Source organism: Lathamus discolor, chromosome 5, assembly GCF_037157495.1.
Source record: "Lathamus discolor isolate bLatDis1 chromosome 5, bLatDis1.hap1, whole genome shotgun sequence".
In the NCBI taxonomy this organism is placed as follows: Eukaryota; Metazoa; Chordata; class Aves; order Psittaciformes; family Psittacidae; genus Lathamus; species Lathamus discolor.
Genome location: NC_088888.1, coordinates 115,394,564 through 115,419,870, shown reverse-complemented (window position 1 = coordinate 115,419,870; position 25,307 = coordinate 115,394,564). Strand labels below are relative to the sequence as shown.

General features: G+C 42.0%; 1 long non-coding RNA gene across 1 annotated transcript; it reads right to left on the bottom strand.

Moving 5' to 3' along the window:
* Positions 1 to 25,307, bottom strand: LOC136014504 (uncharacterized). Its single transcript, XR_010612742.1, has 4 exons — positions 25,157 to 25,307; positions 24,764 to 24,851; positions 1,464 to 1,601; positions 1 to 135 (listed from the first exon to the last, which is right to left on the bottom strand). It is a non-coding gene; the product is annotated as an uncharacterized LOC136014504 (long non-coding RNA).

The following is a 25,307-nucleotide window of genomic DNA, read 5'->3' as shown; positions in this document are numbered from 1 at the left end:
TTAAATAGCTTCAGGAGGTGATGCTCAGGTCTGTAATGTTCCTCTCAGGATGAAAGGATGTTCTGTTCATCTTTCCAGGTCAGCCTTCTCACATCCATAGCAAGATGAGCACAGCAGCTCCCTGGACACCCACAACTCGGAGGGAACAATGCAAACACAAAGTCAAGTTTTCAGAAGCTGTCAGGCATGTGAGGTTCCTCAACATCTCAACTGGATTCCTCACGTTGAGGAAGCTGAGTCTTTTGTCCTTTAGCAATATAAGGTGAAGGGCAGGAAAGGGATGTACACATGCTTTGCCCTTGCCAATACAGCAGAGAACACGCTTACAAAGATTGGGTGTTGCAACTGGAAGCACATCACGTGAAACAAGCACACAGATTCCATCACCCAGTGCTGATATAGAACACGGCCAGCACACCCAGGACAAGCCCTTTGCCCTCACCCCAAGTTCATGTCTAAAGAGGTACATGTAATATTTGACCTACATGCTGTAAAACAGGAGCAAACTAAATACACAGAGAAACATTAATTCAGCCTCTCCAAAGAGTTTTTGAAATCTCACAATATTATTTAATTCCTTCATTACTAATTACTTACATCCTAATTACTCGAATCCCACAAGCAAGATCCTGTTAAGTAGTTTAGAGATTATCCAAAATTTCATAGACCTTGCCAATTCCCAGACAAACAGGCAGCCAATCAGTCTTGGAAACTGCACTCATGTCTTTAGAGTTTCCTCTTCTTCCTCAGTTCACCCTTTCTTTAATTAATTGTAAACGTGACAATGCAAAAACAGAACGTAGACTAAAGTCTCTTTTGAGGCTGAGCAGGCTTATTTTAAAGGCAGCAAAAGCTCCCAAACCTTTACAGAGATGTTAAAGTCCCAGAGATGGGCTTGTGGTAAGGCCCTGCCCATGGCAGGGGTTTGGCACTAGATGATCTTAAGGCTCTTCACAACCCTAACTATTCTATGATTCTATACGATAAAATCCAAGTTAGGTGGCTTGTCTCAGTACCTGACTCAACACCTCAATTTCTCCCTAAAACAAGTACAGTAAAGGGGCAGTTACCAGGGGAAATTCTCTGCATGGATCTTGTTGATGCCAACAACTGAGTCGAAAAGTGTAGATACATCCAGTCCTTGACATCTCTCCCAGTGGCTAGCAAGCACAAAGCTAATACCCAGATATCTGCAGTGATGCATCATTAAATCTTGTCTTTCCTGCCCAAGTCTAGAATTCCTGGTTCTTCCTTTACGTTTTCACTGGCTTAGAACAAAAAATTTCACTAACGTTATCCTTCCATTGCTCTCCAGAAACAGCTCAAACAGTCTTGAAGCATACACAGATAGTGTATGCAGAGCATCCTACTCAGAAGCATCTTGCCATAGGGTCAAAGCAACAGGCAACATCTCTAAGTTTCTTCCCAGTGACTGGTTCTTCAAACCAGAGTAGCAGACATACCTTGAGCATGCAGTTGAAAATGGAATTGTCTGTTTTGGAAGGCACACCACAGGAGGAAGTGTCCAAGGCAAAGAAAGAAGAATGAAGAAGGGGGAGGACTAAAGAGCAGTTTCAAACATCAATTTCTCTACTTTGCATCTAAAAAGAAGAAAAAAAAAATCACAACTTCAGCTTTGACAAGAAATGAACTCTGGGGGCTCTGTGAGGTAATTACAGCAGTTTCCAAAAGAGGTTCTGGAGCACGCCAGATGACAGCCACAACATGAGCTAAGAGGCTAAGAATGGGAACGGCAAGTAACAACAGGTCAGAGTGCAAGGCTTGGACCTCTGCTTTTAATGGGTTAGCATGCAAATACAATAAATAAATAAATGAAAGAAACCTGAAAGCCAATGCTGACTTTTATCAGGGACCAGGGTCAAGGCTGTGAATGACGGCTCTAAAAGGCTGGACTCCATCAGCACTTGAACTGCTGACATCTGCAGCACTTACAGATGATGGCAGCAGACCCCAGGCTGATGTATTACAGCAGCATGGCTCTGACCTGCAGGGACCAGCATTTCCAGAGCTTTTCTTAGGACCAGTTGCCTTTCCCAAGACAAAATTAAAACCATTCTAAGCTCTGAGCATGGTCAATGAGCCTTCTTCATGCTCCATACCTCAGCAAATCACTTGAACATCTAACAGTGCAGTTCAGAGTTAAAACATATCACAGAATCATAAAATGGTTTGTGTCAGAAGGGACTTAAAGCTCATCCAGTTCCAACTCTCTGCCATGGGCAGGGACACCTTCCACTAGACCAGGTTGTTCAAGCCCTATCCAACCTGGCCTTACAGCTACCGCTTCAGGTTGCCAGCTGGCTCAGGCATCCATTACATCCACAGTGACCTATGGCTATAAAGGTTGGAAGCTTTTCCCATACACACATTTCAACACCACCACCAAATGCTACTCTGATTTCCACTTCCTGATGTCCCTTCCCTTGCTTTCCCAGCTTTCACAACCTTTTCTTTCGTATGCTCCATTCCAAACCAGACTTTCCCAGAAATACGGGGAAGACAAAATAAAGGAGGTGTTAATGGAAGTTTAAAAAGTGGCAATTTTTTCTGAAAGGCTAAATCATGCAGGGATTAAAACAGGACATGCAGCCTCTGCACAACCAGTTCTCATGCTATGTTTGCTGTGCAGGAATCAAATGTTGCCACTATTGGACTAACATGTAGTGATTAAAGGAAATGTTGATGTGCCTGGCTCCACATGTTCAAATGTCAAAACCTCCTGAAAAAACAAAGAAACTTGCCTGTAATTAACACACCTTCCACTCTTCCCAGCAATCAGGTCAAAAGCTCAGTAGATAAGAAGGAATTACTCCTCATGCTACAAGAGGTCTAGTGGGCCGGATGCTGTATTTCTGTATACCGTACAGATCACAAAAACAAGGGCATCATCTGAGGAAGGCAGGAGGATCAGCCCAGGATTTTAAGAGGTAGGAGCATGGGGAAGTCTGTTCAGATGCAGTCATACAGGCAGCTGCAAAAGACTAAAATAGTCTCTAGAACATCCTGCACGTGTCTCCAGATACTTACACATCTTCCTGTAGAAAAATGGTACACATGGCTTAAGCATAGAGAACAATTTAATTTCCCCGAAGAGCCAAGCATCCCTCCCCAGCCCTCAGACTGCAAGCAGAAAGGGAGTTTGGCCTCAGTGAGCCCAATCAGAGACATGTTTGGAACGTTTCATGTTAAGATTGGCCACCCTAAAAAATAAAATCCCTGGAAAATTATACATGTGCAGCTATAGCAATAGCAAATTTACCCTAAACCTTGTAATGAGAGCAGCCGGGGCCAAGGGGAGGTGATTAGCAAGATGGGATTGGAAAAAAGAAAAGGGACAGACAGAGAGAGTAAAGCAAGGAGCAGGGACGAATGGATGTCTGAGCTCTTCCCCTTTTGTACTCAGGGTCACCAGCTTAATTTTCTCTTACATCTGAGTTGTTTTTAATTTCCAGGAAGTCCCCTCAGATATCTTGAAACTTTGCCAAATTATCATTAAGCCAATATTTTATCTCCTCATAAAACCGCTACAGCATCTCCCCCACACCATACATACCGCAGGAATAGCTCTTAAATCAGGGAGGATGGGAATTTGTTTTTTAAATGACTTAACTATTTCATCCATCTCAGAAAGAAGGAAAAGCTTTAAGGGGAAGGAAAAAAATCCCTTTAGTTCTGCCCTTCCCAAATATAACAACAATTTTCCTGTGGCTCTGTTTGAAACCAGCCCTGCACATCAACATTACGATTGCTTTCACCTTGCACAGCTGACCACAAATGAAGTTTCACAAGAAAAATAGCTATTAAAGTTCCATGTGTGAGGCACTTATAGAGGGGGGATCTACATGGAAGCTTCACAAATTCATCATTAGTCATGGTCTCCAGAAGTCCTGCAGGGAGGAAGCAAGAAAACCAACAGCACAGCGACGTACAAATGCTCCTTTGTGGATCGTAACAACGCGAGAGAGATAAGGGATGCTCAGTTAACAACTATGAGTCCGGTTTAAAATGGATGTTCTACTGTCACTCCGTTTATTAAAACAGTGCATTTCAGAGCAGAGATTTTTTTGCTACTTCAAAAAATGAAAAAAACCCCAAAACAAACCACAGTAAATAACCCCAAATTTGGCCCAGTGGAATAGCTGCAGCATTTAGTACATATGGCCACTTGGTCAGATCCCTTGTCATCACTGAAGAGCCTAGCAGAGAGCACAATTCCAGGTAAATGATGTATAGGAAACGCAGGGAACTCATCTAGGCCATCATTAACCTCATTCTGAGACAGCCCCAGAGGCAGTTCTTTAGCCACCAGCACAGCCAGCTGTCAACTGTGTCAAACCAGTAACGTATTAGTTAGCAGGGGAGCAATCTAAAAAGCCAGCCATACATCCAAATGCCTAAAAGATATTCTCAAATGTGGTAATTATGTCCTGCAGCTGCCAAGAATGTCCTCAGAGAGTTCACAGACACTGGTTGTACCAGTGAATCACAGCAGATAGCCACTGCAGCCTCCTCAGGAGCGCTAACAACGGTCAAGGCGCCCTCAAACTTGGAGGCAGAGATTTTGAGCCCTCATGTACAACTGGCATGGTAATTGCCATGCTACTTAGAAACCAGTCTGCTTGTACTTTTTAAAAGCATGCCGACCTAGAATCTTCGTTGCTTAATACATAATAATTTTTAAACACAGTGTAGGGCTTAACATGGTAAGAGATGAGCTTCCGAGAGATCCAGAGCGATCCCTGAAAATGAGGTTTCCTTTGCAGTCCCATCAGTTGAGTGACTACATGTGGATGCAGGTCACAAAGAAATCTACATCAGCTTTTGGAAACACCCACTTATACTGGGGACTGAAGGAACAGCCTGTGTGTTGCCTCCTGCAACTGGTCCAAAGTGTTTTAGTCACTAGTCTGACATTAGAACCATAGAATCATAGGAACAGTTAGGGCTGGAAAGGACCTTAAGATCATCTAGTTCCAACCCCCCCGCCATGGGGGTTTCATGCAGGTGTTTCATGTCTACTCTGCAACAGAAAAAACTCTTGTGGATGATACTTGGCAGCTAGTAGGCAACAGAGCAAACTTCTCCTGAATTTAGCGATAAGCAGCTAGCTAACAGGACTGATAAGGTCTGGCAGTAGTGACAGGACAAGGAACTACTACTTCTGAGCAATTTCCAAGGGCAGAGATCAGAATAACTAAGGCGGAAGGAGCCACGCCACAGAGCACCCCCAAGAAAACCAAATCCCAAAGTCCAATTTTGTCAATTTTTAAACACTGATGTGCAAAGCTCTTGGCTTTGATGATGTTTTCAGGAAAAAAAACATAATTCATTTAATTTTTTTTTCTGTGATGACAAAATGCTGGATTTTAGTCAGCTAAAATGATTTGAGTCAACTTTTCATTTTTAGAAATAATTCAAAACAAATTCATTCAAGTTTTTCCAATAAATTTCTCTTTTCAACTGTTTTAATGCACATGGAGAATTCAAATTATAATTTCTAAGAATCTGATTTTTTTAATGAGCTCTGTGCTGCAGCTTTGCTTACCACAAACCAAATAGGAATCATCAGACACAACTGTCCAGTCCTCACATTGCTGAAACCAGAAGAGCCAGTACAATCATGCGTAAACTGTGCCTGTCATTCCACAAATTAGCCACGACTATCCTTAAAATAAAAAGCTAACCAGTTATAATGGCAGAGAGGAACAGAACGCAGACACATCTCAGATGTATCATAAAGTACATCCTGAAACTAGAACAACTTGTGGGGAGTGCTCAAGTGAAGATAAAGCCTGTTCTGAGCATTTCAGAGACAGAGAGCTGGCTGGACCAGTGTCAACATTAGTCCTAACAGTGGCATGGAATGCTGAAAGCCAGCTGCAACAATTCCCAAGAGCTGCAAAAGACAGGATACCTGGAAGATTAAACAATTAAGACAATCTGGAAAACAAAGAGCCCGACATTCAACATCAGCTAGATCCAGTTTGCTTCCCAACTTCTTTTGGTATTTCAGCATTTAGCATTGGTTTAATTCAGAAGACCCAGAACGAAGACTTAAAAACACACAAAGCATTTCTTGCTGACCATATGCCAATCTTGCAGTGTTCTTCAAAACACAAAGACCACAGGACATCCAACTTTAACTCTTGAGAGGCAAAAAACTCAACCAAAAACCCCACAATAACAATAACCCCCCCACAGGTGTGTTCAGCATGAAGTTCCTGATGTTCAATGTGATTTTCAAGACACAGAGAACATTTTAAGTCTACACTAGAGAACAAAAGGAGAAGGAAAAAAACCCAACCCAGCAGCAATTTCAAACCAGATCTTCTACAGCTTGTCGGTGTGACCAACCCAAATAAGCAAGGAGCAGCATCCATGTACATAGCGGGCAAAATCCCCATGCTCCAGCTCTTGGACAGGATTTTCTTGTCAATGTTATTTGGAAAGACAAGGTAACATTTTCAAGTCCACCCAGGTGACATCAGGTTTTCAATACCTGTATTCAGATGTGACTTAGAACTTTTTAACCTATCCCAACTAAAGCTCAGATGTTTATGTGGTATTTTTAACTCTGTCCAGCTTTCACTGGGTTGGACAGATGAGCAAAAGGCTTGAATCCACTGTGAAGGGAGGGACAATTTTCTTTACATACAGAAATTACCTACCATTTCCTCTGTGAAGAGAGGTCCCTAGAGAAGAACAAAAACGGCCCCAGCTTCCCATTCCAGCAACGTAAAACCTTGAAGATGACGATATATTGTAAACTCTCAATTTTAACCATTCCACTGATGATCATTTTAGCAGAAATATCCTGTAACCTATGGTAGCTATGCTATCCTTGTGCATGCTTCCTGCTCACACAGGCGGGACATCATCTGTCCCATCTAACCTTAGAACACTTCACATGCTCCCTCAACAACTGCCTACAAAGCTATAGCTCTACGCTATCCAGAGAAAACCAATCAGTCCATGCACATGAGGTGGCACAAAATGGAATGCTAAAGTGGAGTAAGTAACAAATTCCCTTCCTCACTTCTCTAACCAGAACTAATTCCCAAGGCAGATTTGTTTCCTGGGAAATGCATGTTTTGTGTGATTTCTGACATCCTAATATAATAAATTTGAGACCAAATTTTGCAGTTAGAAACCTTCAAATATTTTAAGTCCTCAGTAGTCCTCTGATTACTTCAGAACCCTCAGGCTCATGCTATGTCATTGCAGAGGAACAAGCAAAGGCTACAAAACAAGAACTCTTCTGTGTACAAAGTCTACGTGAACCCCCAGTGTGGTCTGTGAATAGTGCAAAAGTAACTTGTTTAGCTCAAATCTTTTAAAAGACTAACAAGCCTCGGAGCGTTGTTATTAAGTGTCGCTGATGCTAAACATGTAAGCAGCATGACAAAGGCAGAGCACCAACCCCTGCACCTTTCTCAGTAACCCTTGTCCAACATTTACTCATTTATTTATCATTTTCAAGTTTCACTACATATCCTAGGTTTCTCCTCCTCAATAACACCCAGAAAGCCCTGGCAGCAAAGGGCTCCCTCGAGGGAGCAGTTTCACTCTCTGCTAACACAGCAATCAGGCAACTTTTGTCTTGTTTACCAGCGCACCAGAGATTTGCGGTTGGTATATGGCTGTACTGCTTACATGAAGATGATCTGTTCTACAAAACTTGCATCAATTCACTTTTCCCAAGTACCACGCATCTCTCCTTGACTGTCTGGTACTTCACCAGACACTAATCCAAGGCACGAGTTCAGCTTCTACAACTGTTCCCACTCCTCCCTCCTCCCACACCCCCTTTGCTGGGCTCCTTGATCACGAAAATGAAGAAACTACTGGTTTCTCATAACCTTTTCTGAATTTATTCCCTCTATGTATCTGCCAGAAAGCAGTCAGCCAAAAACCATCTCCTTCCCACCCATGCTTTAGCCATGACATATCACATATATTGCATACGACTTGGTGATGGCCTGTTCCAGCTCTGCAAGTAAACAGCCTGATTCCAGGAGGTGTCAACGCTCAAGTTAGCATCTTGTGAGATTTGTTTCTTTTCAGCATGCTCTGCATTCCTTCTGCTTGGACCCGTCAGGCTGACTTACCCTATTTGGGAATTAGGGAAAATGGTTCCTAAATAACAGAATAACTTGATAAAATTGCTGACAAACACAAATATCAAGTCCAAAGTGCTTCATAGTTTATTGTAATTCACCAGAAGAGTACTTTACAGCTACCAGTGCCACCACCAGCACTGGGGCCCAGACTGAATCCCACCAAGTGTGCTACCCTCAGACCAGCTCTGCTGCCCTGCTTGGGCAGCCATCACCAGCTCCCCACCAGCAGGTAACACACCCCATCCATGCAGTGTGCCTTGTAAAGCCTGTGCTTCGTTGCAACGATTATATACACGTCTGAATGTGTACTTTAGCATTCGGTACAATTGGATTTTAAAACAAAGTGCAAATACAGTGAGGAGTCCTCCACCAAAGTCACCAGAAAGCTGGAAGAAAACTATTCTCTCACCAGTAGCACACATTGAATATGCATCTAAGAGATATTTCATGTACAGGTGAAAACGGTCAGTGCAAAGCTGTAATGTTGCTGGAAATACTTTGATTTACAGGCCTGGCTCTCACAGCCAAATATCAAAGATGATAAAATAACTGGCCTGACACTGGGTAGATTTGGCAGTGGCTGCACTAAACATTTCTCTTTTCAGTTGTAGTTCCCTTTCCCGAATGTTACTAGAACTCAGTCTCTTCAAACTGGATCCATCTGTATTTCTTCACTGGATATCTAACATTATCCCGACTACTGCCTGTGGGAATTCATATTCCAAGAACAGTTAAACTCCTATACTCCAAACCAGGTTTTGTATCTGGTGCTCCCTATGGAAGGCACTAGCACTTATTCAAGAGTTCTGAAGTGAAATCTCTGAAATCATTGAAACCTTGCACCTGGTGCAAGAGCCAAGCCCCAGTTTCTAGCCCCGACTCTGATGCAGAAATAGAGGTACACAGCGAGCTGCTACTGTAGCTTTTGTAGAGCCTGCCCTTTCCTTCCTTTCCCTCCCAAAGAAATGGAACAATGTCCTTAAACACTTGCTCAGATGGCGCAAACCAGCATTCACCTTGAGACTGAAGCAGATGACACCATGTAGGTGAAAGGAAACATGACAGAGGCCACTGCTACTCAGCACTTCACAAAGACAGAAAAGGCCTCAGGGTACACAACAGAGTGAGAAACTTTCCTGCCCCCCCCTTACCACTGATGTTTATTGATTTGTCCAGTTCATAGGGAGCATCCCTTAATGTTCTGCTTTCATGTTTCTGCTTTGTTGCATGGGTACAGAAAAGAATATTGCAAATTGATCTTTCTTCCCTGCCTTTGTTGGGAATGAACTCCTATTACGTTAGCTCCTCTGGCCTGTCATCTCATGCTCACTTTGCCAGTATATAATCAGCATGGCTAAACACTGAGGGCTGAGCTGATTAATTTCCAGCCTTCGCCACTGAGCCCATTGATGCACTCGCTGTTTGATGATCTGCGCAAGAGAGGACCACTTTTGATTGCTTGACCCCTGCCCTTAAACCTCGAGCTGTCAGCTCTAGCACCTGTCTAAGTTAACAGCACACACATTGTGTTTATTTTCGGTTTAAAAGGAAACCATAACAATGGATTAGCATTCTCAAAACACAAAGGGGCTGATTTTCTCCTCGGCGCTGAACTCTTGCGGCTCCCACAGATGCCAGACCATTTCAGGGTGCTTGGTACCTCCAAGGACATGCCTAGAATACAAGTTTAAGCAAAATACATCTCATTCCCTATCTGGATAGAAATTTATGAACCAGATCCATTAAGTAAAATCAAGATGGGGAAAAAAAGGCACCAATTAACTCACATCTTCATGCTTTAATTATTCACCTGCTCTGGGTTTAGGTAAGCACCAACAGTAACGTTTCCACTTGCTACATTTAAAGTATATAGCGTTCATTTTTTCAATGGTACCAGAGATGTTACTGCTGTTTGTTTCAGATTAATATACAGATTTAGTTTGTATTCCAGGAAGGGCTAGCGAGTGATTACTGTTAAGGTTGTAAGACCCACAATATTCTTCCTTGCCCAAATGTTTATATTTAAAAGTGTTATCTTCAACTGCTGAGGATGTTTGGAATGAAGGACAGAAATGGCAAAACACACAGCGGGCAGCTGGTTAGCTTGATTTTTTAATGTATATACATACGTTTAATTCCATATATAATTATTTATAAGTGAATACTTGCAGATATGAATAAGTATTTCATATTTCGTATAATATAGATATACAATTTAACTGTAACTACGTATCCTGGCAGCCACATCTTCACAGCAGCCTGAAATAATATGCCTGGTGCAGCAGGGGTGCACCTGTGCATCAAGAAGAAAAGGGGGGGGGAAATATCTGTATTCATGAGTGCAAATTGGGTAAAATTGACTGACTAGCAGCAGTCAGCTACAAACCTGTAATTTGAAACACTCCTGCTTCCCTTACCTTCCATCTTCACTGCTCATCCTGCAAATGCTTTAGGTAGCAGCTCAGAAGAGGATTCAGGGTGCTGTCTGGTGGGCATCTCAGTGAGCAGGTCGCACTATGCCTGTCCTCATGCTAGGTGGCAGATACGGTATGTGGGGGACTTCCCTGTTGTAATACCAGATTCAGTTCAAGGTGGTGCTTTTGGTTATACGTGTGACTTAATCCCTCTGCAGGTGTTCCTATAGAAAGCAATGGACTCCAAGTGGACCCCACACACCCACAAGTGTGGTCCTTAGAAATGGCTGCAGAGGACACTGCTGGCTCCTCACAGCAGCCATGAGGAGCCAGGAAATTTCAGAAGACCTTTCACCTATCAGAGTCCCATGGAAAACAAGTGTGCTTCAGGTATCGATGACACCATTGATGGCCTTCTCTTCTCCAGACAGAACAACCCTAGAATCACTTGTTTTCCACAGCCGCTGCTCTCAGGACGGAGACACAGTGGTCTTTAATCAAACATAAAAAACCTCACCGTACTGGGAATTTGCGAGAGAACAGGCTGCCTGGGAACCTCATTTTCATGTCATCATACAGCTGAAAGCCATTATCTTGGACAGACTCTCGAAAGGCCAAAATTGACTTGATTTCTTCCAAATTTTTCTGTTTGTTCCTGTACCTTCTACTGCCACAGTGCTGATGTCTATAAACTGAACAACGTTTCCTCCACACAGGCATGTTTTTCTGATTCTCTTATTCTTGCTAACAGTTTGCACATAGCAAAGTAGCCACTTCCTACAAGCTGTCTCCCTTTTTGAGAGGTGGGTGTAAGTTCCAGATGCTTTCCGAACCTTTTGAAGTCTTCTTGAAACCTGTTCCACCTTCCAGTCCTTGAGCTTTTCAGATTACCTGCCTTCTTACATTTGCAAAAAGCCAAAATAATGACTTTCAGAACACACTGAGCCAAAATCACAGAAGTGGCATCAAAACTACAATCAACCCTTCCAGCACCTGCAAATCCTCTGGGATGCTTAGTTAACACCAAACACACCAACGCTAAAATGACAAGAGATGCACATCCAAGCATGAGCAGAACCCAGAGGTGTCTGGTTCAGGATTCCTGTTTACCAGAACTCCTGATTTGAATAATCAAGCAGGGTTTTTTTCCATCTATCCCCCCTCTATTACTAAACTAATGCACTGTAGGCTAAGTATGTTGCTTCAGAATTGCAATGGTTACGTCAAATTACCATACAATTGGCTTTAATCCTATTTACTAGTGTTTTTAATTAAAAGATAATAAATAGGAAATTATATCACTGTCAAAACCTAAAAGTACATTGTTTTTTAAACATTAGTAGATACTTAAAATACAGTAATTGTCTTAAAGCAGCTTAATTACATCCCTACAAGAAGACAATTTGAAGAGTGACCTATTTTCTTATGTAGATTTACATAAGACAGCGAGCAATCAATGGTGTCCTTGATACCTGAAGCAAATATTTTAAAGATTAAAATGACTGATGAAATAGGTACTTTTCACGGGGTTTGTTATAAAACCTTGGTGGGTTTTAGCCTGCAAACTATTCAGTGTGAATAGTGCTCTGCAATAATAATGCTTCTGAGGAAAAGTGAATTCAAAGCTGTAGAGGAAAAGTCAATAAGAAATAGCAAAAGCATGCTGAGAGTCGCTGCACTGACCACAGTCCTATCTGTGATACCAGACCAAGGTTCTGAGCATGTGGGGAGAATGCTGGGGAAATGAGAACCCCAACACTTCTCATATTCCCCCCCAAAGGGAGTCACAAGACTGCTCTGACACAAAAGCAACCCTGACATAAGGATACACCCTTTTCCATTAAGCAAATTCCTTGGCAGGGCTCACAACAAGCCTTTAACTTGCTTCTCTGGATGGAGTTATTACCAAATAACTGCCAAAGCCAACAGGAGACACATGTTCGTCTCCTCTTCGATCCCTGGATCCCAGTTCAGGAAGTAATCTCCTTCACCAGAACACTTGCACATGCTTTTGATACCTTTGGCTTGGATGGCACTTTATAGTATGCTCAAGTGCACTGCTGAACAAGGCTGGCCTTGGTTACACACTAACTGCCACAGTAAGCCTTGGCACCAGCGAATACATCTGTGCAAAACCAAGTCCTGAAGGTCACCTGCTTCCATTGGAGAAACACCTCAGATAAACAAGACTCTGAAAGGAACTCTGCTTTCTGAATAGTTCAGCCCCTCAAGTATTCTCTCAGTGATGCTTATACATCTGTATCGGAACAAAACCTGTTTCACCTACACTGATATAGAACTAAAGTCATGGCCATTTCAGATACCTTTTAATACAGTAAATGCAAGCTCCAACCTTGTATTTAAATTGAACCCAAAACAAAACCACAATAAGCACTCCAAACTCTCACAACCTGCATGAATCAACAGGCAGACATGGTAATATGACTGTTAACTGTTCAGTACATCATTTGGAATTACCCATATTATTCCTGGAAGATCTGGGGTGAGGCAAAGTCACATTTAAGCAGAACACCAGAAGAGGAACATGCACTGGTCAAAGAGCATTTGCATTCCACATCAAAAGAAATTGCTGAGGCAGGTTTACCACAGTCCTGATGTATCAGAGGAGGAACTTCATTTGGCCAAAACCTAGATTCTAGAGAGCTCCTGGAAGAAGTAGAATAAACCATGAAGGAACTATTGGGCATCTTTTATGCACCAAAAAGGAGAAGTCATACCTGTTTCTGTTCTTTTCTAGGAAGAAAAATCCATAAAAACAAAAGAACTGAAGCTGCTACTCAATCTTTGAGATGATCACTGGACCAAGGTCTATATTCTCTCTAGATGCAGAAAGTGGCTTTCTAGACTGACAACTGATTAGTATACAAGCATGATTATATGCAAATCTCCAATTTCTATTGACTTAATTGTGATCTGATGTAACATGTATAATTAACACATGCATTTAAAATAAATGTATATTTAATTAACATGCATATTTATAAAATGAATATTTATATTTAGCATATAATTTTGGGTGAATTTAGGTGGCACAAAATTGAGGGGTTATCATTACTGATGAGAGCTAGTCACAGCAAAACAGCTTTCACACCTCAGGCTCTCCCAAGGGATTTCAATCCCAATTTATCTCACTTCTGGCAGGCCAGCCTTGGGCCTTCCTCCACTAAGCCAAGACTCCAAGTCACACCACACAGATGCGACTCAGGTAAACATCTTCATTAAAGGCTGGGGGAAGGGAGCCCCTCACATCGTGGTTTGAACTGAAAACCACAACTGGATGACAAGCTGAGTACAAATGAATCTGAAGCCAAAGGTCAGGAAGTTAAACATCAGGCTCCTGAAATTGAGTTGTATTTCCATCATGGATACAAGCAGCTGCATGACTCCAGCAATTCAGGTTAGGTTTATCCCCCACGAAATTCTCTTCTGCAAAACAGAAAATGTAAAGCTTCCTTACAGCCTTTAGGCAGGACAGAAGGAGGAAGAATCAGGGCAAATTTATAAATAGTTGAGACACTGATTTCATAGCAATGCAAAGACAGGATGCCTTAAATACTCTGGAAAGAGCATTCAGTGCAACAAACTGCAACCAGAAATGCTGGAGTCCATCTAAGCAGCCTTGCTTCTTGCTGCTCTCATGAACGCTGGGTTTCACAGGTCATGGTGTTTATCACCAAGGCACTTGCTGCCATGAGTGCCAGGCATCAAAGGCATAGAACAGGAATTTATGTGAGACAAAATATCAAGGGTGATTTCTTTAGTTAAGACCTTCTCTAGTGAAAGAAAGACTTTCTACTATAAACACAAGGCTCTCATTCCCTGGTGCTCCCCAGGGAAAAAGCACCCTCAAAAGCTAATTTCTCCGTTTCCCACAAGCCAACAACAAAAAGAAAACCTAAACCAGAAGCAAACCATGCTCCTGTGACTCTGTGGCTATTCTTCATATCATCTGTCCTCTCCCTGAGAGAGAAATGCTGAACACATTGCATAATACACTGCTGGGAGGTGCTCAGTTGTGCTGGTGATGAGCATCAAATGGGAACTGATGTGAAACCCAACCCAGAGATTCAGTCATGGGCTTAAGCAGCATGCTGAGGCAGGGCTCATGTGAAGTAACCATTTGTTTCCTACCTCCCAGAGACAGTGCTTGAATGAAGACAATTATTAAATACTCGGTTTCCTTGGGAAAAACAGGAGGAAGGTAATAGCACTCCTCCAAGTGAACAGCAGCCGTTTTCTCCCCAGGGAGAACAGAAATACATTTTCTTCTTCACTTCCCAGGGAAGGCAGAAATCCCAGCTGCTGTTGCAAGGTTTAAAAATACCCCAGTGTGCTCAACTTCTACAACGTGACGGGGCATATGCTCATTATAAAGGCCCCGAACATAAACAGTTCATCCTTGCTATTCTTGCAGTATTTTGATCAGATATCACCTAATCCTAAACAAATACTCCTTCTTGATACATTTCAAATTGCATCTTACACATTCAATGCAATCGCATTAGCCATTCGGAAACATACTGACAAAAGTGAGCATTACTCCTAGCAAGCCACTGTGCCTTCCAGCACCACACAATGGCAAGGATTTCACATCTAAAATGACCTAGTCCTGTGAACACCGAGTTTGGCAGTGATGTATTCAGCGAAAAATCAAAACTTACATAGCAAAAAAAGGCGGATTAATCAAACCATGCATTGCTTCATTAGCAGGACGTGATCTTTCTTCTATCGCACCAGATCTATCAAATCACGGATTTTGCAGTTCATCATTTGGATTGCACATCTCCAGGAAGCCAAAGAATCAATTTACGGTCGCCTTTGTCCATTTCTTCTTCTGCCCCACTCCCCACACTTTTCTGATGTGGTTTTATTGCCTGTCCCATCAGACAAATCTCTTCCCACTGCTGTGAGTATTCCGTTCTGCAGCCTCCATTCCCCAGAATGGCTTTCATTTCTCTCCCTGAATGCTCAACTTTCTATTCTTTTCATCTTTGCCTATGTCTCTTAACTCAAAGCAATAAAGAAGAACAGATTTGAGATTTAACAACTGTCAGGATGCCTCTGATAGGAGAGTGTGTACACAAAACGAGCCTGCACTGCGCTAAGGAAGACTCACAAAATAGTGTTAATATTTCTATTGGCATCAACAGGTGAATTAAAGCTTTGTAACATACAGAGCAATATCATCCCATCATTGCTCTGGTTAGTAAATGAAACTGAACTTGGATGCTTTAGGTGTGAGCATTTTTGCTGGCCTGGATATGATTTCAAATCATGGTCAAGTCTATTTTCATTCTCAAAGATTTCCTGAATGGTCATTTAAAATATGCATTTCCCATTCACATGTTCATCTACAATTTACATACTATTCTTCAGATAGATGCAAGTAGTTTGTAAAACAGCCCTTCAATCACAGTGGCAAAGAACAAACTACATACTACACAGAGAACTGAGCTGCTCCAGGGCAAATTCTGTACAATAAAAATATATATACATTCTTCACCATGAGAACAGTTACACATTGAAATAGGCTGCCCAGAGAAGGGGTGGAATCTCCCTTGCTGGAAACTGTCAAGACGCACTTTGACAGGACCCTGGAAAAGCTAATCCAAGGCTTTCAACAGGAGGTCAGACTGGATGATCAACAGAATTCCTTTCTAACATCTTTGTCACACAGTATTCCACTTCTGCTATGGAGCTGCAGCACACTTTGAGGTACACACAAAATGGCATTGAGTTATTAGAGCTAAATACCATAAAAGAGGCAGGGTTTCAACAGACAAGGAGAACGACCTTCTATGGATGGCAGTGCAAGCATCATGCCTCCTCTACAGCCCAGCTGCCTGCTGCATCATAACCCATTGCACTGGTCTTTGACTGGGTACTTGCATGGCAAAATTAGTTTTGAAGAGACAACTGGAAGAGGAAAAAATATCCACAAAATATGCACAGGTTGGATGTCTCTCCAACAAGAGCATCTTCTCTGTCCCATCTAACACTTGGGAAGCGTTGTACTTCCACAAAACCAGTTTACTAGTTTATATGCATTCCAGAAGGATCCCAGAGAACACCTACAAAGGCTTCAAAAGATCACAGCAAGACACGAGGTGGTGCTCCACACCAAAGAGGTGCTTCCAAGGGGGCTGGAGACACAGAGCGTTTCCTTGTGTGTATCAGACCCCTCCAATCATCTACTGATCCAGCAGAACCCTTACACTGGCATTTCAGATTGGCTACATGGGTGTTCTAATAGCTGTTCTTCCAAAAAAGCACTATCTGCTCATGTGAAACTACAGGTTACAAATTCCCATACTTCATTTTCTAATTAACAAAGTCTGGCCTTTCTTTTCTCTCCCATCTTCCCAAGAAACATTTAATTGGATCTACTAAATAGGTTAAGATCACCAGCACTACCTAATATTGTAGTTGCAAACCTTCATTTTGAATCAGTTGTTACCTCTTCTCAATATTCAATATTGCATGGAAATACACTTAACTTTACTGATGCCCCAATGCAATTGCTTCTGCTCAGGCAAAAGTGTTCCTAGCATACACCTCTGACACACTCTGTGTTTGGATCAGTCTGTAAATAGATTACTGGATTTTACTGCAGTTGAGTACTTTCTCAGTGCAGAAAATACTTTATATGTGAGGGGTGAGTAAATGAAACGACACAATGTGGTAATTAGTTCTCAGCTTTGAAAACAAGAGTTACAAATAAAGGAAAGGAGAAGGGAAATTTATAAATAAAGGGAAGGGCAGAGAAAAAGAACTGTGTGATTAAAGATACGGCACAGTGTTCAGTGCTAGCACTCACATCATTACCCTGTGAACCATCTTCCCCTGTCCCTTCTTCATTGGTATCACTGCTGGCAGTGAATATAGCAAGAACCTTGCTTCGTTTGTTGCTTGTGAGAAGGAATGGATGGGACAAATGACCCGATAATGATTGAGAAGCCTCATCTAATTAGACGAGACAGGAGATGGATGTTCTTTATCGAGGAAATCACAGATATGGAGGAGGAAAGTGAAAATGAGACCAACACCTTCTAAAGCAATTGCCTAACAGCCTGAAGGAGAGTTTAGGAAGCTAAGTAAGTGATGCTGTGTTCAGGAGAGTGTGGGCACAGCAATCTCCCACTGCAGCCCTTTGACTTCTCCCAAGTGCCCACGCTCAAAAGGCAAGCCTGCACACTCTGGAAAACACACCCGCTACACAAAGGGCTGTAGATTTGCTAGGAATGAGCACAAGCATAAATACAGTGCAAGATTAAAGCCAGCATTACATTTGCTGAGAGAAAAATCCACAATCTCATCTAAAAGCCTGTATTTCTCAAAATATGATTTTATGACATGTAAACATGCTTTCAAACACCGAAATTCCACTGCAGCACCCTAAACCCCAGCTGCTGGTCCACAGGAACAAGGCCCTGATATGTCTGCAGGGTGAGCTCTGCCTTGGGAATCTCAGTTGTTGGCACAAGATCTCTTGGCTCCAGACATGTGCCTGCATGTATGTTAGGTGTCAGAAAAATCCAGGTTCAGCCCAAACAATACAGTGTACAAAAATCTGTCTGTAATAAAGTGGCAGCAGAAAAACTCATTAATCATTCAAAGGAAGATGGTCTGATCTTGCAACACATGTCATGGACTGTAATGCTGATTTGGTCACTAAAGCCCCATGCACTGTTTTCTGGGTTGGTTTGTTGGGGTTTCTTAAAATCCAGTTTTGTTTATTTATCCTTATTCCTACCATGATGTTGGTGCTATTTTCTGAGGGCGTTACTTCCAGGGTGGAGACACCAAGTCCATATTAAAATAGCAGGGTAACTGTTCCACTTACGTATACATGATCAGGGTCTTTTAGGCACTAGGGGCATTTATTCCAAATACAAACCTAGGAATATATAAAGATTCTTTACTTACAGAAACATCTTTTTAATTATGAAATATAAGCCTAGCTTAGATTTAAATTGCTTTTTAAGGAGACCAAACAGGCAGTGTCAATTATTGCTATCTTCAGTGAAACACAATAGGAGAAACCTACCCTGTGTCCATCAGCTTGATCTCTCTTGTTTTAAGATTATGCATATCATCATACCTATCTGGATGGTTTTTCACATATTGCTAGGAATGTATCACAGAGAAAGTAACACCTTACACTTTTATCTGCGCTCCAGCCCTGTAGCCAGGTCTAATTATAGGGAACATGGACAAGCAATAAGCAGTGAACACATGGTCTCTGGGGAAAGTATTAACAGCAGCAAGATCCTATCAACAGTAAGTTGGGAAGCATGAGGAGAGCAAATCAATGAGGGATTATGCATCTGGAAGCCTCTTCTTCAGGCAACACTCTCTCTTGCCATCAGTCATTACCCAAGCCGAAGGTCAGCAGCTCGTCATTTGTTTGAGGCAGTCCTCAAACACCTCACGAGAAAGCTCAGAGCTGGGAGCAGGATTAGTGCAAAGCAGGTTCTGTGGGGAGGCAGCTCCTGCTACCCTGAGGCTCCTGCTTCTGCTGCTTTCCCCAAGGGCAAGATACTGCATTGAGACCCAGGGCACCACTTGCAGCAACATGCCTCTAGGTGAAGCAGCATCTCCTGGCCTGCCCTGAGGTCCCAGCTGCAGGTTTCATCTCAAACCAGAATAAAACACAACCTGCCACACTGTCCTGCAAAGGCTACATGCCTCTATACTATGGGGGCTCACTACAACACATCCATACAAATTATAACGAATACATTTCTGAGCTTATCCTTATCCTCAGGATAAGCAGGAAAAATTTACCAAGGGATTTCCCCCACTTCTGAGAGTCCCACCTCTTTTTCCAATTAGTATCCGGCACCACAGGTTACGTGCATCTTCCACAGGCCTGGATAGGGAACTGTGAGGAAGCCAACTGTGCTTGCTCAACAGGAATAGAATCAATTAAATTTTGCAGCCCATTTTAAAAGCTTTAATTAATAATAATAATAATAATAATAATAATAATAATAATAATAATAATAAAAGAAGCCTGTTCCCTCCAAGGCAGGCGGGAGCACCCTGCAGCCTGGTTTGAAGGAACAGAGTGGTTTTCGTTTTGATGATATTAAATTGGCAGTCACTTAGTCCTTTGTTTTGACAAAAGGAAAAGAAGAAAGAACAGAAGATATTTTGGAACATCAATCCTGAATTAGCAAGGCACTGATTGGATGGGGCTGGCAGGAGCCAGCCCACGCGAGGTTGGAAAGGACACGTTTTAGAATGTGCACAAAAGTATTTTAGAATACACACATGCACAAAGAAATTTCAGCCTTACAAAAGACAGCAGCAAAATTCCCACCGAGTACACCGAGGTGAACGCATCAGCCAGCTCCTACTCCACACCAAAGGTTTATTACATCAGTTATTTTCTATGGGGGTTTTAAGTCTACATTTATAGATGACCTTCTGTAGTGACTATACAAACTTCCAGAGCTGATCTCTGCCTGTTTATCTGGGAAGAGCCACCATATTTAAGCACTACAAATTTGCTGAGAGAAACAGCTGCCTCTGGCTTTATTCTGCTTCAAAAACTTCAACCAAAACCATGTACCTTACTTTCCCCCCCCCCTCTTTTGCCTCAGTCTAAAGCCACACAACAGGACTGTTAATAACCATCCCTTCGCTCACACATCCACCCACCCCTTGACAGGTTGGCTGCACAATCTTCTTTCAATCCTCTCTTTCTCCAGGGTAGCCGCAGGAATCAGACCATATGTAATAGTTGCCAGTGTTCACTTCTAAGCATAGGTATAGATACAAGTGAACCTGCTGTGTTCTTGGGACAGGAATATGACCTTGGTTTTTTTAAGTATTTTGGGCAACTGGAAAGAAAGAGTGTTAAAATGCCTAAGGAAGCATAGTGTCTTTAATGCTCATGCCATAAATACAGGGGTTTTCCACCAACAGCTGTATCTTGTTTATAAATATTGTTAAGGATGGACACGCATCAAATCCTCTTCTTAATCTTAATGCAATGTTTGCTACAACATTTCTTTAACTAAGATGGTTTTCAAATGATTTTCAGATCCCTCTTCCCTGATCGGAACTTCACACTCTGCTTTTACATGCACAAATCAGATGAAAACCGGCGCCTGAAGAAGATTCACCAAAGCTCAAGCAGACAATAGAGGGAACAGACCCTGAGGAAGCTGTTCATCCACCTAACCTTTGCTTCTTTCTGCTTATTTGACGTGAACAGGAGAGGCTTTTTGGTGCACAGCTCCATGGATAAGATGGTTTCAGTGTCCCCCTAAAGGAGGCTGGGATAAGCCTTTACAACTGGTCTAATTTCAGTGCTCAGCAGATGCTGCAACACAGAAGGCAGAAATTCATCCAGGCACTAGGCACGCACGGACCATTTTCTCCAGCAGTGACTTGTCTGTGTCCTCCTTATTGCTCTGCGTCCAAAATTTCTACTTGATTTTTTTTTCTTTCAGAGAAAATGATGCCACAACATAGTTCCAATCAATACTTGACACAGTATCAGATTCCTTGCAGTAAAAAGTACTGGCTTAACGTCTCGTGCACATTGGCTTTCTCCAAGAAGCCTATGGTAGCACGCCTTGCCTCAGCAAACCATTAATTTAAATGATTGGGAAAAAAACAACACATAATAAGTGACAGATTTTTCAAATCAGATAAAGATGGGAACCAGATTATCTGTCTGTGGGTGATAGATTGCAGCAATAATAAATTCACTTTAAGACACTGGATCAATTTTTAATCAAGCCAAGAATTATTATTGCAGAAAGATAAAATGACCCATGAGGAGATGCCTTAATTTTCCACCAATCAAATTATAGCCTTTCTAAATAAGATGTAATGAGATCCATGGAATATCCAGGTTACACAGCCTACCTAATTACCCATGTTCCCTGTCATGTTGTGATATAGTAGTGGTAAACTGACCTCTGAATTTACCAAGATGAAAAGGTAATTAGTTTTTCCACAAGGCTGTAGTGAAAACAACAGCAATGACACATGTCACCTCCTTCCACCAAGTCACAACCTCAGAGGTGTTTGTTCTTAAAATATACAGGATATGACCTACTGAGTAATAAACTACAGTCATTAAGTGAAGTACACATCTGACAGAAAAACAACCGCTATCTCCAAGTTGAGAACACAAGGTCTGAAGGTAAAGCAAATCAACTCACATTCCACATGAAACTTTATCAGCATATTACCACAGAGCAGCTCAGGAGAAGGCAGAGCATCTTCTAATTAAAGAGGTCACAGTGCCATATATAAAGGAAGCTTTGCTGAGCCAGATGCACCACAAGTATAATTCTCTTTCCTATTGTCCTTCACCACATGGGCATTTTCCCCTGCAACTAGCAAGCACGGCATCTTTGGAATACTTTCCTGAACACATCCCGAGAACCTGAAGGCACACCAAGGTCAAACTCAGAAACTGTCATCATCAACATCAACAACAAAAGCTGGTTATTATTTCAGACAGAAGATCCCAGTTTTGAGCACACTCAACAAGACTTACCATCTCGTCACCCCAGCCTTTGGAGGTAGGATTAAGAACTGCACTTGTGACAACTTTCGGGGGCCGATACCTTCACCAAAGCCATTTGTGAGAACTAAGACTGACTTTTCTCTGTCCACCTCAGAAAGCAGAAAATACCCAAGATGATTTGTCCCTGTCTGTGTGCCCTTTCCTTTGGGCACCACTGCAGCTTAGAGATACAATGACAGACATAATTGGCTCATGCAAAGAAAGCCATCATAAAATTAATGAACTACAACAATTCATTCCATCTGCTGCCTCTTTCTTGCTAATTTATTAATAACAATTACACAAAAAATGGTACGGATTATAAATTTCAATTTCTCCTCTTTACCTGAAAATTTAGTCCAAGAGTCTTAAAAAATGATCTCATATTATACCAAATAGATTTATGGCTTATTACTAGTAATGTGGCAGTACCCAATTGACCATAAAAGCTAACTATTTAAAAGTAACTCAAATTACCCCTTCTGAGCAAATTGGATATTTGGTTTACATAGCTTGCACTGCTTTTATGACAAGTGCCCCCCTTTGGTCACCAACCCATCGTATTGCTCTGCTTGGATCTTTTTCAGCCTGTTGGAGACATCACATGGTGCAACAGCCCTGCAAGCCACAAGCCCAACTATCGGTACACAACTTGTCCTGCAGTGGCAAAAACGAAGCAATAGATGCTGAGCAGGAAATATGGAACAGGTTTGTCAGAGGTTCAGATTAATTCTACTCCTGTATAAGGCTGACAGGCACAGACTTAAAAAGAATAAAGTTACACAAAGAGCAAGTATTGCAGAATGCCTCTTTCCCTCTGTAAGTGAACGTGGAGGTAGCAGTGAATGAACAAGTGCCATTGGCATGCATGTTAGGGGAAGCATGAACTTCACAAAAGCCTGTCAAGCTCTCCTGGGCATCCCACAGACGTGAGTGTTGCTGTGCTAAGCAGGAGTCTGCCACTGCTGCCTCTCCATCTTGCACTGAACCATGCGGAAAACCCTGCAAAGTCCCTGGTCAGGGTGTGTTAGGACATGCAGCAAAGTCTGGCTCTATGGTATTAGGGTAGAAGTCCCATTCCCTTCACCAGGATTACAGCTTTCCTTGAGGTCTGATCCACTCATCAACACTGCAGGAATATAACTGCTTAGCTAGTAAGTATTTTTACTTATTTTCCCAGTATTTGTCCTACTATATTCTATTATACTATTGTTCTATTGCTACAAAGCCCATGATACATAGAAACGTCATCACTCTTACTGCAGAGAAACAGCCATATCAACACAACATACCTGTGCACCAATGTAAAGATCCTGTGCAACAGACAAATTACGTGGCTTTTGTGTTACGAGGCATTACAGCAGTCAAACTTGAAAGGAGTTACACATCCTAGACTGATTTGCAAACACTACAGAAAGTCTTTTTAAGTGGGATCACTGCCTATTACCTAATACACGATGAGGTAATGCCGAAATACTAAAAGACCCTCAACACTTTTTCCTCCATAGAGATTACAGATGCAGGGGGGAGGAACCTATTACCCAAAAGGAGCTCAACAGTATCAGGGGGTTATCTGTGCAGATAATTTTACTTTGCGTCAATGTTCCTATTTAAATGTTTTGATCCAAACACATCAGTACATTAAATGCCAGGGCCGTATGTTGATTAGCACAAAAGATACATTAAGATTAAAGCCTTCGTATTAAGTAAAATATCTAAGCACTAATTTCTAGCTCTCTAATATTTCCACCAATACTATTATCTCCATTTAATTAGGACATAAAAGTAAGTAAAGTTAATTTAAAAGGAAATTTCAAGCAGCATTCCCATTTGATTTGCTAGGAAATTAACACTCTAAACCTTCTAATGGGCATCTTCAAAATAAAATGTTATTAACAAAATATGTGATAATTAACATAATTAAAGCCCTCTAAAGTATACATTTTTTTAATGGCAATTGTTCTGTTAAAATAATATGCAGGAGGAGTGAATCAAAAATCCCTCTCCTCTCATAACATAAACATGCATTAGATAGCATAAACATCGGACAATTCCTCATGGATATCCACTAACCTAGAAATTGCCAGCACTAACTCATAATAAGATTACTTTTTGTGGAATTGGATTAACTTTTACACATTCCCTCGCCCCAAAAAGGAGCTCAGTGAATGGCTGCGAGTGCTCCAATATCTCAAATTATGCAGTTATTAAAGAGGGAGTATTTTATCTTATCCAAATGTATTCCCTCCGATTTCTAACACCTACTCTGGCACACCAAAAATTATCAGTTATCTCACACATAAGATCAAACTGGCAAACCAGGACAACTCTTACCCGATTGAAATGTCTAAATGAAAAGATTTTGTGGTTTTCAACAGTTCAAGCTCCACCACAAGCATTTTGTTTGTCCTCAGGTTGTATGGAAGCACCTTCCCCCTGGGGAAACCACCGCACCTTTCAGGAGACAAGCCTGATGACCTCAAGTAGAGCTTTTACGCCTTCAGAGAGATTAATACATTCCAATCAGCTGGGATAAAAGCGTCAAGAAGTTCAGTTACTTATCTGAGCTGTTCAAACCTCCTGAGCCTGCTGAGGGAGCAAGGATATCTGACGGAAGAGCCTGCACTTCCTGCTCCCAATCCACCCAGAATTACCTCATGAATGGGCTCTCACGTAACTTCAGACAGGATGCAGCAATGGTCTTCCATACGTTAAGCTCAGCACCAGGTGCAACAAGCAGCGCTGATAACAGGGAATAAAAGGCAACTTTCTTCACGTTTGGCTTCCTCCCACATTTTGGGGGGGAGGGGGTAAAGGAAGATGAGGATGGAAAAAGAGAAGAAAACACATGGACCTAGCCCACTCATCTTTGCCTATTATATATCCACTCTACAGACACAGAGGGCTCAGACACACATGATGTTTTTAATAAGCAGGACTAGTTAGACCAATATCAGAGCCAGCTTTTTCCTGAGGGACAGGGGTCCAGGATATGATGGACATCCTGTGGCTGAGGCCTCAGCAGCAGAGGCCCAGCCCCACCATACCTGAGCAAGATGAACAAGGCCAGTCCCAGGGTGGCAGCCAGGGTCACCCAAGAGTGGTGATAAGACAGCGATCACCATGGAGGTCCACAGCAACAAGACAGACCTCAATCAAGGATCTCCACAGCCCGCAAGGGACATGACTACCACTGAA